Source organism: Bombus terrestris, chromosome 17 (assembly GCF_910591885.1).
Source record: "Bombus terrestris chromosome 17, iyBomTerr1.2, whole genome shotgun sequence".
NCBI lineage: Eukaryota > Metazoa > Arthropoda > Insecta > Hymenoptera > Apidae > Bombus > Bombus terrestris.
Window position 1 is genome coordinate 2,270,115 of NC_063285.1, and position 14,825 is coordinate 2,284,939.

General features: G+C 44.8%; 1 pseudogene; it reads right to left on the bottom strand.

The window, feature by feature from the left end:
- Positions 1-3,540: 3,540 nt before the first annotated feature.
- On the bottom strand, positions 3,541-8,737 carry LOC125386723 (annotated as a pseudogene).
- Between the last annotated feature and the right edge of the window lie 6,088 nt (positions 8,738-14,825).

The following is a 14,825-nucleotide window of genomic DNA, read 5'->3' on the forward strand; positions in this document are numbered from 1 at the left end:
GTCTTCAGCGGGGTGGCTGGGTGGCAGGCCCTTATGCGTTTGGTTTTTCAGTAATGTTGAAGGTTGTGGTGTTTTTTTTTTCGGCGGAGCGTTGGGGGGGGGGGGTGCTTGTCCGGGCGGTATAGCTTTTGCTCGTGGTTATTGGTGACGTGTCCAGGGGAGTGGGCTGTCTGGTTGCCTCTTTCCTTAATACGTCGTTTTTTTTTAATGCTTTCGATAATGGTTTCATGCGGTTGCGGTGTGCAGGGGTCTTGAGCTTGGAGGGCTTCGAATCTGTTTTTTAATGTGATTGCCATTGGTTGAGGTTTTGGGCTTCTTTTTTGTTTCATATTTTCGTTTTTTTCGTCGTGCTCTTCTTGTGCATCGCTTTCTTCTCCTTTTAAATTTTCTTGTTTTGAGTTTATTTTTTTCCTGCTTACCAGGTTTGGAGGCGGATTGAGTTTCCGCGTCTTTTGTGCAGCAGTTCTTATGCTGCTATCTTTAATTATTTGTTGTATTTCTATCTTTCTTTTGATTCCTTTTTTTGTCGGGCTTATGGCGGATTCCGCCTCCTTGGTTTCGATTTCATTCCTTTCTTCTTCTATTTTTATATTGTTTGTAGAGTGGTTGATGTTATCACTATTGTAGTATCGGAAACAGGATAGGATTAGTATAATTTAGATTTGTAAAATTCTCCTAATACTATTTATTAAGATAAATGAAAATAACAGAGATTAATTGGACAGAGAACTATAAATGTTTAACTTCGGCATCTGCACTCGCACGCCCCTCAAACTGCCACCAGAAAAAGCCTCCCTCATCCAAGAAGCAGGCATCGAGATACACAACACCAACAAAGACACCGAGGATAACTTCATAATATCAAAAACAACGGAAAAACTAGACATTATCGGCACCCACTTTGCCAAAACTCACACACAAAACGAACACATGGGCCGAGAACAATTAAACAGAATTATCATCGCCGAAACAAACAAACTAAAAAATAAAATAGAACAAGACATAGCGCTCAACAAAACAGTCTGCACATTCTCAAACGAAAACACATCGGACGACCCCAAACAGCCCGACCCAGAAATAAACTACTTTACAAACTTCAATCAACTAAGTACAATCTTCTGCACGCTAAACGACAAAAAATCCGCCGGCTTCGGTGGCATCCCAAACATCTCGCTCAAACGCTTACCAAACAAGATAAAATGGTACTACACAGTACTGTTTAATAACGCACTAAACAACACGTACTTCCCCAAAAAATGGAAAAAAGCCAAACTCATAGCCATTAAAAAAAAAAAAAAAAAATACAGACGGTTCATCACCTGCAAACCTACGACCTATAAGCCTCCTTCTGCTTAAAAAAAATAAGGTAATAGCGGAAAATCAATTCGGCTTCCGTCACAAACACTCCACAATCCACGCAATAAACAAACTTACGTCGGATATCTGCTGGGCACTTAACGCAAATCAACGAGTAGCCGCCTGCCTAATAGACCTCGAAAAAGCCTTCGACACAGTCTGGATCCCAGGGCTCATTTATAAAGTGATTAAAAAGAACTTCCCTGAATACCTAATTAAAATAGTCTAGGACACGATAACAAACAAAACTTTTATAATGACCGACGGCTCGCACACTTCAAGCAAAGAATTCTCCATAGAGAACGGCCTGCAACAAGGAACAGTAAATTCCCCGCTACTCTTCTGCATCTACAATAACGACTTACTAAACCTCTTTAACCTCAACACATCCACACATAAACGCTCCATAGCCTTCGCGGATGACCTAATCATCTACGTAATAGGCCACAAAACCAAAACGATAAGAACAGAACTGCAAGAACTCTTTAACAAAATCAGCGATTACTATCACACATGGAAACTAAAAATTAACGCAAGCAAATGCGAAATCATTCTATTCAGACCCATGACAAGCAAAATCGGTCCAGCAGAAAGGGAACACGTCAGGAAATTCCATCTAAAAGAAAAAGCAAACGAAGAGAACCTCATACCACACAAAAATTGCGTAAAATACCTAGGAGTAAATATAGATGAAAAACTAAACTACAAGCAACACATCGAAATCCAACTCTCCAAAGCCAGCAAAGCTTTTTGGAATACAAAAAGGTTGTTTTATTCCAGACATCTCGATAGCAAAGTAAAAATCATGTGCTACCAAACGCTAATAAGACCCATTATAACCTACGACTATCCAATATGGTACAAAATACCAGCGTCAGTAATGGAAAAAATTCGCATATTCGAAAGAAAATGCACCAGAGCTTGCCTGAGCATTTACAGATCAGAACACAGCGGATACAGAAAATACGTAAAAAACAAAAAAATATACGACTTAGCCAACATCCACCGCATCGACTGTCACATCCTAAAAACTAACAAGAAACCACTTCGCGCAAGCCGCGAAGATCAAAGAAAACAGCCTAATCTTCGGCTGCTTATTCCCAAACGACGCATACTTCAAAGACACTCTTTTAACAGGCTACATCCCCCCCCCGAACCTAGACGAAAGAAACTATCTCCAAGACCAAAACAACATCCCTACAATTTAGCATATGCAAAGGAAAATAGGAATGAAATATATACAATACGAGGAAAACCTAGATGGCCGTAGTGCAGACACTAGGTGGAGATACAACATGGCACTTCCCCAAAAGGATACAGAAGACAAACACAGAAAAAACACAAAAAAGTATTGGTGGATACGGAACCCATAACAAAAAACAACAAGATAAAGAGCCACAGAACGGCAACGCTCACCAAATAAAGTGTAAATATGTAAATATGTAAATAGATAAACAAATATTATACTAATCCCACAGAACACCCCTCCCATCCCTCCCTAATAGGCTAGCGAACTGTCCTGTTTTTGCGTCCAGGCTTTCAGGACATAAATTGAAATATCGTACATTGGCACAGCGCAACAGCGGCTTAAATTTAAAATAATAATCTTTTAAAAAAAAAGAAAAGTAATAATGCATGGCTACGTTTATTCTGGAAAAAAATTATGTAAAAAAAATATGTAAAAAACCTGGAATTAATAAACAAAAATAAAAAAAAGCAATGGTTAACGCCTTAGGTTGCGAACGTTCGGAACCCGGGTTCGAATCCCGGCGACCAGAGTCCGATTTTATTTCCACGTACCAAAAAAACGGAGGAAAAATCAGCAGTATCCCGGCAGCGACATCTACAGCCCCCAGTGACAATTACAGCGGACCAGGCCCAACAACTATAACTCACTCACGGCCACCTCAACATATTTTTAATTTTTAAATTTAATAGCAATGAATTTATTAAAATTATACTTGATAATAAGCAAATCATACATAAGAAAAAGATAAATAAATCAATTAATAGGTATCATTTGTGGAATTCGTTAGAAGTAAATTTTAATTACTCTAATTGATTTAAAAGATCAATTCTTAATTTCAGACATTTAATGATAGAAAAATAATAAGTTAAATTATTAATTGTAGAATGACAATCTAATGTTATTTAATTAACTAATTTTTCATATTAATTTTTTTTAATCCGATTTGAAAATAATTCATAAGAAGTTCTTTCTAATATAATTGGTATAAAACTATGATTTATTCCGCAAATTTCAGAGCGTTGACCAAAATAAATTCCAGGACGAATACAAAATATGTTTAGTTGATTAATTCTATCAGGAATTGAATCAACTTTAATTCCTAATGAAGGGATTGTTCATGAGTGAATTACATTTGTAGATGATGCAATTATGGGGATGGCGGCAAGCAGAACGGACACGTGCACGTCGCTCCGTAGGCATAACCGAAATAACTGGGTATATTAAAGAATTCGGGCGGAAAGTGCACGAAAGTGAAGTTTCTAGTGCTCCGGAATGAGTGGGAACACAAGAGATAGGTGAGCTCGCTGGTATAAAAGCGAGAGAAGCGATTGAAAGTGCTGTGTGTGAAAAGTGAGGTTAGGGGCAGAGCGGGAGCCATCTTGGGTCGCGCGACCGAAGCGCCACCGTGCGGGCTACCTGGGTAACCAAGGAGTGGTGGAGAGCGCCCCCGTGGAGGGCCAGTCAAAACTCCCCGCGGCGAACAGACACGAATCGCATACACGCGGAAGGATACAGTGGGATTATACGACGACCGGCTACGTCGAAGGACATCCATCTCAAACATACATATATATATATATATATATATATATATATATATATATATATATATATATATGTCGGATTAGAATCAGGATTAAGGAGATGGGCGTTTGATGGATTTTCATTAGAATTAGCCATTGTTGTGATACAACGGAGAGTTTATTAGCACAGGCTTATTAACAAGATTAAGCACTCGTAGCACTAGTGATAATGACCTTAGGTTCGAAACGAATCCGCGGTCACGGGATGGTAAACGTATGTTCTCGCACAGTTCAAGTCTAACTCTCTCTGTTAACTAGATATGTGGTAATCACTGGTTGTAAGGCGGCACTGTCATTCGTCGATGAGGTCGTACCAAAGAATGCCTCTCCGTCTCGACGATGTCGTCGAGGAAAACTATATTAGGTGGGTCTAAGGATATGAGATCCTCGGATTCGTCAAAGAAAGCTTTCGTTCCAAAGGAGAGGGAAATTAGCGCTATTGCTAATTGGTCGATCTCCATATCGGCATTTTGAAAGAGATGCTGGCCGCCCTTGAGGGGAGGTTGTTGACGGGGGGCAACGCTCGTGGAGGATAGGTTTCTCCTATCTTCCCGTAGTTGCAACAAAGTCTATTTGACGGACTTCGCTTGACTGAATCTTAAGATCTATAGCGGGTCCTCACGTTAGCTAAACATACGCCGCAAAGGCATGCCGACACCCGGCGATCATCTTACTCGGAGGACAAAATCTGCGTGTGGCGGGCCGCGGGATAGAAACTATTGAAGTATTTACTGCCACGTGTCGCTACGACTATTTCTTTTAAGGAGAGGAATAGAGTTACTCTGTGCCTTTGTCAAATAAAACGTTCATCCCTTTGACCGCGGCTACGTTCGGCGACTGATTGTCGCCTCGAGTCCAAGCTCATGATCATAAATCTCGAACAATCGGAGCGGCATTTGTTTAATCTAAGTTACAGAGTTGCGGTGTTCCCGCGAATCCAAGGAGGAGCTCCGGTGTTCTTTCATCTCCGACATATATATATATATATATGTATATTAAGACACAAACACAATAATGGACAAGTACTGTAAGTCAAGTAAACTTACGGCTCAGGGGATTTCGGAGCTTCCAGGACCCGTCGGGGATTCGAGTAGCGTCTCAGGCTTGACCCGACGGTCGCCCAACGACTGGACGCACGGCGAGGGGAAGGTCGATCCCAGGGCCTCCCCTCGTTCGGTAAACACGACCGGGGACCAAGAAACACCCGCAGTTGTCACAGAGGAAAAAACGTGCAAGAAAAGCACTAGAAGATACCTCGAATTTGATGAAGACATCGCGGGAATCATCCAGGATGTCGAGATGCCAATGCAGGCACTCAAGGATAAGACACCACCCACCGAAAAGGCGACCCGAATCGCCAAGGAAAAAACCTTCAAAGGTGACAAGATCACCAGATATATGAGAAAGTCCCCAGTGGAGGGGAGCGCGTGCAAGACAACGAGAAGCCTGGCCAGGAGCCAGCCGAGGGCAACGAGGGACGAAGCGGCCAGCACCTCGGAGTTAGACACACCGGCGGAAATGTCGGACAGCGGCAGCGAAGCGGCGGCACCAAGGGAATGTCTCAGGAGGAAGGCCATGGCGAACAGAGCAACGGCCGAGACCGAAGGCAACGACGAGGACAGTATCGTCATTAAGATGAGCGAATGGAAGGCGATGACGGAAATCATCACAGAAGTCTTCCGCGAAATCCAATACATAGGTAGCAGACTCTACCTCATGAGCAAAAAGGATACCGACATCAAGAAAAGGAGGGACGCCATCAGTAAAAAAGCGATCAAGCTCCACTCGATGTTGGACGAGATGAGGCTCAAGAGGAACGCGAGGACAGTCGCGGCCACCAGTGACCACGCGGCCGGCAGTCCTACAGAGGCTATTCACCCTGGGACACGGACCCCCCCATTATGAGAGCCGCGAAGAGGCAGAGACCGAAGAAGAAGGAGATATTAGCCTCAGCGTCGCCATCGGCGAAGGCGATGTCGTCGATGCCGCCGGAAGAATGAACTCCGAGAAGGCTGCAGGAGTCGATGGCGTGCCGGGCGAGATCGCGAAGCTGGTAGCGAGTCGCAGGAGCGAGCTCGTGACAAGGGCGTTCAACGGCATCACCGAATCAGGAAGGATCCCAGACTGCTGGAAGACGGCCAGAGTAATACTGCTAAGGAAACCGGGAAAGGATCCCAGTCTCCCCAACGCGTACCGGCCGATAAGCATACTCCCAACCATGAGCAAGATCTGGGAAAAATGCTTTAAGAGGATCATCGAGAGATGCATCGGGACGGACCCGTTCCATCGGAGGCAATATGGCTTCAGAAGGAAGAGGAGCACGGTATATGCCATCACGCAGGTGATGAAGTTTGCCAACATCTGCAAACAGAAGAAGGTAATATGCGTGATGATCACCCTGGATATTAGCAATGCCTTCAATTCGCTCAGCTGGAAGAGCATATACGAGGAATTTGACAAGAGGAAGCTGCCATGGAAGGTCAAAAGGCTAATCGGCAGTTACCTATCCGGAAGGAGGATCATAGTGAGCAACCAGCACGGCAGGGTGGAGCACGAGGTGGCGGCGGGAGTTCCGCAGGGATCTATCCTCGGACCATTCCTGTGGAACTTGGTATACGACCGGTTGCTCGAGAGGCTCGACAACATGCCAATGGTCAGAGCAACCGCCTTCGCGGATGATCTGACCATCACATGTTACGTCGGGAGGAGCGAAGATGCCTCCGTCAAGGTCAACACGATGCTAAGGATCGCCAACGATTGGCGCACGAGTGTCGGGCTCACCCTGGCGAGGGAAAAGACGGGGGTCATGCTCATCACAAGCTTGCGAGTGCCGAGAGTGGTGAAACTCAGGTTGGGCTCCTCGGACATCGAAACGGTCGATCGCATCAGGTATCTCGGAGTCGTCATCGACTCCAGTCGGAGGTTCGGTGCGCATATCGAGATGGTGTGTAACAGAGCCGACAAGTTAATAGGAGCCCTTAGGGGAATTCTACCCAACATCAACGGGCCGCCCAGCCTGGCTCGTAGGCTCTACTACAATGTGTGGGAGTCCATCGTAACTTACGGAGCACCGGTGTGGGCTAGAGCAGCGAATACCGATAAGAACAGGAAAAAGCTGAAACGAGCACAACGAACGGCCCTGTACATAACAACGCCGGCATACCGTACCGTCTCCCAAGCGGCACTTTGCGTGTTGACCGGGAATCTCCCGATTTACATAAAGATAAAGATGCTCGGAGAGACCTACGAGAGGAACAAGATCCATGGGTCCAGGATTGGCACGGATGACGGCTCCAAGCTGAAGGAGGAACTGGAGGCGATTCGCAAGAAGGCCCAAGAGGACTGGCAGAAGGAGTGGAACAACTACAAAAAAGAAAATATCACAAAGAAGCTAATACCGAGTGCGCTGCTTTTTACCAAAAAGAAGATGGACATCGATCACCACACCATGCAGCTGCTAACCGGGCATGGGAGCTTCGGTGTCTATAGGAAAAGGATCGGCAGGGACAGCGACAGCAACTGTCTCGACTGTGGAGACCCGAACGACGATGCAGAGCACGCCCTCTTCGCGTGCCCGAAGTGGACGGACAGAAGGATCGAGCTGGAGAACGCTCTGGGCGGGAAGATAGACGTGGGCAATCTGATCGCCACGGTGACCGCCAAGGACGAGAGCTGGAATAAATTCAGGCAATTCTGCAAGACCGTCATGTGTCACAGGAGGGTGACAGCGAGGGCCTGGGAAGAGGCAAGGAGGAGAACGAGCGAAACAACAACTACGCGGAGCAATGAGGGCAAGAACATGAAACAACGAAAAACCGCAGAAGGAGACCAGCCCAGTATTCTGAACTGGCTGAGAGGACGACATGAGCAGTAACTGCCCGAAGAAATAGATACAACGGGGCACGAAAGGACAACCCTGATGACTGCCGACAGGTTTTACCGGGGTTGTCTGCCCTCTAAGCGGAGGAAGAGGGTGGAGGGGTTTTTAGTGGGTATGGCAACGACATCCGACCGACTCCCACATAACCCAGTGATGCGGGTCACTTGGCATGCGTAATAGCATTTTCCCCTCCCCACGCAAAAAAAAAAAAAATGATTCAATTATACGTATTGAAATTTTAAATGGAATAATTAATCGATTATCAGTTTCTCAAAGTCGAAATTGATTTATTGATTCACAATTTAATATATATGAATCAAATTCATAGTTATTAAATTCTGGATATTCATAAGATCAATATCATTGATGACAAATAGATTTAATAGAAAAATAAGGATTTATGATTTCATCAATATATAATAAAATTTTTAGTGATGGAAAACGAATAATTATTAAAATAATTATAGGAGTTAAAGTTCAAATAATTTTAATAGTATGATTTTTTAATAAATTTAATATTAAGAAATTATTTAATGTAAAATCTATAAGGAAAAATGTAGTTAAAGTAATAATAATAATTATTATTATTATAGTTAAATTATGAAATGAAATAAGATTATCTGAATAAACAGAATTTGAGTCTTGAAATATAAATATATTTCATGTAGAAATTTTTAATAAGTAAGTTTATTTGAATTTTAAGTTCAATTCAAAATTAATGTTTTATTAAAATATATATATGTCGGAGATGAAAGAACACCGGAATCTTCCCTTTGGAACTTAACACACGTGTTGGAAGACCCCTAGTATTGTAATTTAGATTTCACCATAGCCGTATTGAGAAACTGTTGTCATTCGATCCGACTGTACTTATTTGAGATTTATGATAGTGAGCTCGGGCTCGAGGCGACAATCAGTCGCCGAACGTAGCCGCGGTCCAAGGAATGAACGATTTATCTAACAAAGGCACAGAGTAACTCTATACCTCTCCTTAAAAGAAATAGTCGTAGCGACAAGCGGCAGTAAATATTTCAATGGTTTCTGTCCCGTGGCTCGCCACAAGCAGATTCTATACTCCGGGTAAGATGACCTCCAGATGTCAACATACCTCCGCAGTATATGTTTAGCTAACGTGAGGACCCGCAATAAATCTTAAGATTTAGTCAAGCAAAGTCCTTCATATAGACAAGCAGTCTTTGTTGCAACTACGGGAAGATAAGAGAAATCTATCCTTCCACGAACGCTTCCCACTGGCAGCTTTTCCCAAGGACAGCTAACGTCCTTCTCTAACCACCAACATGGAAATTGACCAATTAACAGTAACGTCAATTTCCCTCACCCTTCGAACGAAGACTTTCCTCTGCGAATCCGATGATCTCGTCTCTCCATCTCCGATATATATATATGTCGGGTTATCGATAGGATTGGGGGTGGAGGTGTTCGATGAATCTTCGTTGATATTGGCCATCGATGCGGAGTAACAATGGTAGAGTTTATTGGCACAAGAGAGTGGTATTACAGCGTTGGTAATTAATCACAATGTTAGATGCTCGCGGCGCTATGACAATGGCCTCGGGTCCGGTTACGAATCCGCGGTCAACGGGATGTCGAACGTGTATACTTCGTGGAAGTCTAAGTTATATTCCGATCGCCACAGAACGAGCACTCCGTACCGGAGAATTACTTGTATCGCCGTTAAGATCGCACGAAAGAGTGTCTCTCCATCACGGTGACGCTGTCGAGGAGAACTATGATGGGTGTGTCTAAGGGCACGAGATCATCGGATTCGTGGAGGAAAGTCTTCATTCGGAAAGTGAGGGAAATTGGAGTTACTGTTAATTGGTCAATTTCCATGTTGGTGGTTGGGGAAGGGTGCTAGCCGCCCTTAAGAGAAAGTCGCCATCGGGTCGCGTCGTTCGTGAGAAGAATATACTTCTCCAATTTTCCCGTAGTTAGAACAAGGGCTGTTTGTCGGTTTGAAGGACTTTCGTTAAATAGATCTTAAGATTTATAGCGGGTCCTCGGGCTAGCCGAACATGTACCGTGGAGACGCATCAACATCTGGCAATCGTCTTACTCGAAACATAGTCTGCGTGTGGCGAGCCACGGGACAGAAACCATTGAGACATTTACCATCGCACCCTGTCCCAAGCATTTCTTTTAAGGAGAGTTATAGAGTTACTTCCTGCCTTGGTTAAACAAAACGTTCATCCCCTTGACCGCGACTGCGTTTGGCGACTGGTTGTCGCCTCGAGCCCGAGCTCACTATCATAAATCTCGAATAAGTACAGTCGGATCGAATGACAACGGTTTTCTTAATACAGCTATGGTGAAATCTAAATTACAGTACTAGGTGTCTTCCCAAAGTTCCGAGGAGAAGGCTCCGGTGCTCTTTCATCTCCGACATATATATATGTCGGAGATGGAGAGACACCGGAGCCTTCCGTCGAAACCGGGGAAAAACCCCTAATATTGTAGTTTGGATTCCACCATAGCCGTAGTTAAACAATCACCGTCCTTCAGTCTGATTGTAATTGCCTGCAATCTATGAGAATGAGTTTGGGTTCGAGATGACAACCAGTCACCGAACGTAGCCGCGGTCAAGGGACGAACATTTTTCTAACAAAGTGATGAAAAAGTCTATAGCCCTCCATAAAAAGAAGTAGTTATAACGGCACTCGACAGTAAGCATACTAACGGTTTCTGTCTCATGGCTCGTCATAAGCAGACCCTATTCTATGGGTAGGTTGATTGCCGGTTGTCGAGACATATTCGCAAAACATCGGCAGCCAGCCTAATGACCCGTCATAAACCTTAAACCTTAATTAACGAAAATAGGCAAACAGTCTTTTCCGTGAAGGACACTTCCAAAGACTGACCAATTAACAACAACGGCAATTTCCCTCACTCTCCGAACGAAGACTTGTCTCCACGAATATAAAAGACCTAGTGCCGCTAGAGAGTGGAGCAGTTTTTCCTAAACAGCGTCACCGTGAGAGTTTCCAGTACGATTTCATCGACTAAGGTATCATTTCGATAGAGTGCTTACTTCGCGTGCTAACTGAGAGTACCACCTAGGCGTTGCCGACGAGTAAAGAGTAAAAGAGTCCCGTTGACCGCGGATTCGTTATCGGACCTAAGACTATTGTCATTCGCATCGCGAGTACCTAACCGCCGCAGTTTATTTGTCAAACCTCACATCTCCATACTTGTGTCAATAAACTCTGGATCATACCTTGACAATGGCTACTACTGGTGAAGATTCGTTACCTGCCCACACCTCAAATCCTAGTGCCTCCCCGACATCAGAAGTGAGATCCAAGGACCTGTTAAGAGCAATGAAACAGCAAATGGATTTCATGCGTGACGTATTTCATACGCTAACAAAGAAAGATGGAGTGGAACTCGAAAAATTTTCGCTACCGCTTTTTAACCCTGAACTGGCAGGCGCCGACCCAATGGGGTGGTGCGAGACAGTCAGTAAGCTTATGGGCAACGAGCCCCTACAAGACCGCGAGTTATTTTTCGTCCTAAATCGTGCGATGGGGGGTTTTGCATCGCAGTGGCTTACGCAAGTTCCGGTCTGTGGCCTTACTTGGGAACGATTCAAGGAATATTTCCTTTCGCACTACGACGGCAAGGAGACGGCAACCTCAACGCTGATAAAGGTGTTCGAGGAACCACCAGAGGAGGACGAACCCACGGTAAATTTCGGCATTCGATTTCGCTCCCTCCTGGCTGCGAGATGTAGTGGTATATCCAACGCCGAATTAATTAACGCTGTCATCCTCCTCCGACTGACGTCATATGACCAGCGCGTCGAACGGATAGCACTCACGCAAGACGTCCGGACACAGGACCAATTTCTTCGGGAACTGAGAGCTCTCCCTCGTTCGAGGAAGAGGCCGTTACCCTTGGCAAATGATCCGCCGACAGAACCTGAAGCTAAGCGGAGCAGGCCATCCAACTCCCAGACTAGGTGTTATCACTGTGGAACCCCGGGGTATAAGGCGATGGAGTGCCGCAAGAAGACGCGAACCGAAAAGCAGAAGGAGACAAGGCGCCGGGAATGGAGCCGACCAGCTACATCATCCAAGGTGTTTTGCTTAAGGTGCCGTGCGGACGGCCATATCGCACCCAATTGTCCGTTACGGGAGGATAAGAAAAGCGGTCACAACAAGGAACGGCGAGTCGACTCCTGCGTGGTGGAGGCTCCAACCGGTAAATTAAGTCACCAGGGTGAGTCGTTCCCATTTTGCTTCGATTCTGGAGCCGAGTGCTCATTAATTAAGGAATCCGCTGCCTCGAAATTTTCTGGCAAAAGAACCACCGATGTAGTAGTAATGCGAGGGATAGGAAATACGTGTGTTAAGAGTACGTCTCAGATTTTATCCACTGTGTGTATCAACGGTTTTACGTTGGAGATAACTTTTCACGTTCTCCCTGATAAATACTTGAAATACGATATCAAGATCGGTCGCGAGATTTTAAGTCGGGGCTTCGACGTGCATATCACGCGCACTAGTCTCGATATTTGCAAAACGAAGGTAGTCAATGTCTGTGATAGGACCGTCGAAAAAGAGATCGATCTTAATGAAGTAGACACTGAGGTAATTGGTAGTGATAAAGGTCGATTGATTTCTATTCTAGAAAAGTTTAAAAACTCATTCATCACGGGTTTTCCGCGTACACGCGTAAACACAGGCCAGCTAGAAATAAGGCTAATCGACCTCAACGTCACTGTCCAAAGAAGCCCTTACAGACTTAGCGAGGAAGAGCGTAGGACGGGACGAGAAAGAATCGGTGAACTGATTAAAGCTAACATCATAAGACCCAGTAATTCGCCATTTGCGAGCCCGATGATGCTCGTGAAGAAAAAAAACGGCTCAAATAGACTGTCCGTGGACTTCCGAGCGCTAAATAAGAATACGGTCGCAGATCGGTATCCTCTACCCCTTATCGCAGATCAAATCGCGAGATTGCAGAACGCGAAATACTTCATTAGCCTGGATATGGCCAGCGGGTTTCATCAGATTCCCATACATCCCAATTCAACGGTGTATACCGCGTTCGTTACACCCGACCGACAATATGAGTATGTAACGATGCCGTTTGGATTGAAAAATGCGCCGTCCGTTTTTCAGAGGGCCATTCTCAATGCCTTAGGCGACCTCGCTCATTCATACGTCGTTGTTTATCTAGACGACGTCCTAATTATTGCCGACTCTGTAGACCAAGCTTTAGAAAGACTGAACAATGTATTGGATACCCTTGTGAAAGCCGGATTTTCGTTCAATTTCGCGAAGTGTTCCTTCTTGAGGACGTCGGTACTTTATTTGGGGTACATGATTCATAACGGGGAAGTTCGCCCCAACCCGGGTAAAATACACGCCTTGAGTTCCTTACCTGCGCCAACGACGGTCACTCAGCTCAGACAGTTTATTGGGTTAGCTTCCTACTTCCGTAAATTCGTCCCCAAGTTCTCACAGACGATGAAACCCCTGTATGCGCTCACCTCAGGTAGCAAAAACATAACATGGTCAAATAGGCACGAGAAAATCAGGCAACAGATAGTTTCCGTCCTGACAGACGCGCCGGTACTGATGATATTCGACCCTAATTACCCCATTGAGCTACATACTGACGCTAGTTCGGAGGGTTACGGGGCGATCTTGATGCATAAAGTCGAAGGCAAGAATAGAGTGATCGAGTACTACAGTAAAAGAACTACCCCTACGGAATCTAGATATCATTCCTACGAGCTAGAGACGTTGGCAGTCGAAAACGCCGTCAAGCATTTCCGTCACTATCTACATGGACGGGAATTTCTTGTTGTTACCGATTGCAACTCGTTGAAAGCATCAAGTAGTAAGGCACATTTGAATGACAGGGTCCACAGGTGGTGGGCTTACTTACAGACTTTCACCTTTGACATTATGTATCGGCCCACGTTGACTTCTTTTCACGAAATCACGTAGATTCAGATCACTGTAACATTGATAAAATCGCGGAGAAAGAAATCAATTTGGCCGAAATATCGGAAGATTGGCTACTAGCCGAACAACGTGGTGACCCCCAAATTTCCGGAATTGTCGAAAAGTTGCAAAATGATGAGCTCGCGGAAGACATCGCGAACACTTACGAATTACGGTCCGGTACTCTCTACCGAAAAATTCAAAGAAGAGGCAGGACTCTCAGTTTACCTATTGTTCCAAGAGGGTTTAGATGGTCCGTTATTAACCATGTGCATCAGTCAATTATGCACTTGGGTTGGGATAAGACGCTCGAGAAACTGTACGAGTATTACTGGTTCGAAGGAATGGCGAAGTACGTTCGCAAGTTCGTAGAGAACTGCCATGCTTGTAGAGTTTCGAAGGCTAGTTCAGGTAAGATACAAGCCGAACTACATCCTATACCTAAGACCAGCATACCTTGGCATACGGTCCACATGGATATAACGGGCAAGTTGAGTGGTAAAAGCGATTCGAAGGAGTACGTCATTGTGTTGATCGACGCCTTCACTAAATTTGTATACCTGCATCATACTCCTAAGATAGATTCTCTTAACACCATTAAAGCGCTTAAATCCGCTATATTTTTATTCGGGAGTCCCTGTCGGATAATAGCGGACCAGGGAAGATGTTTTACGGGTAAAGAATTTCGCGAGTTCTGCGAAAGCAAACGAATTAAAGTTCACCTGATAGCGACCGGTGCCAGTAGGGCTAACGGACAAGTAGAACGTGTTATGGGCACGTCG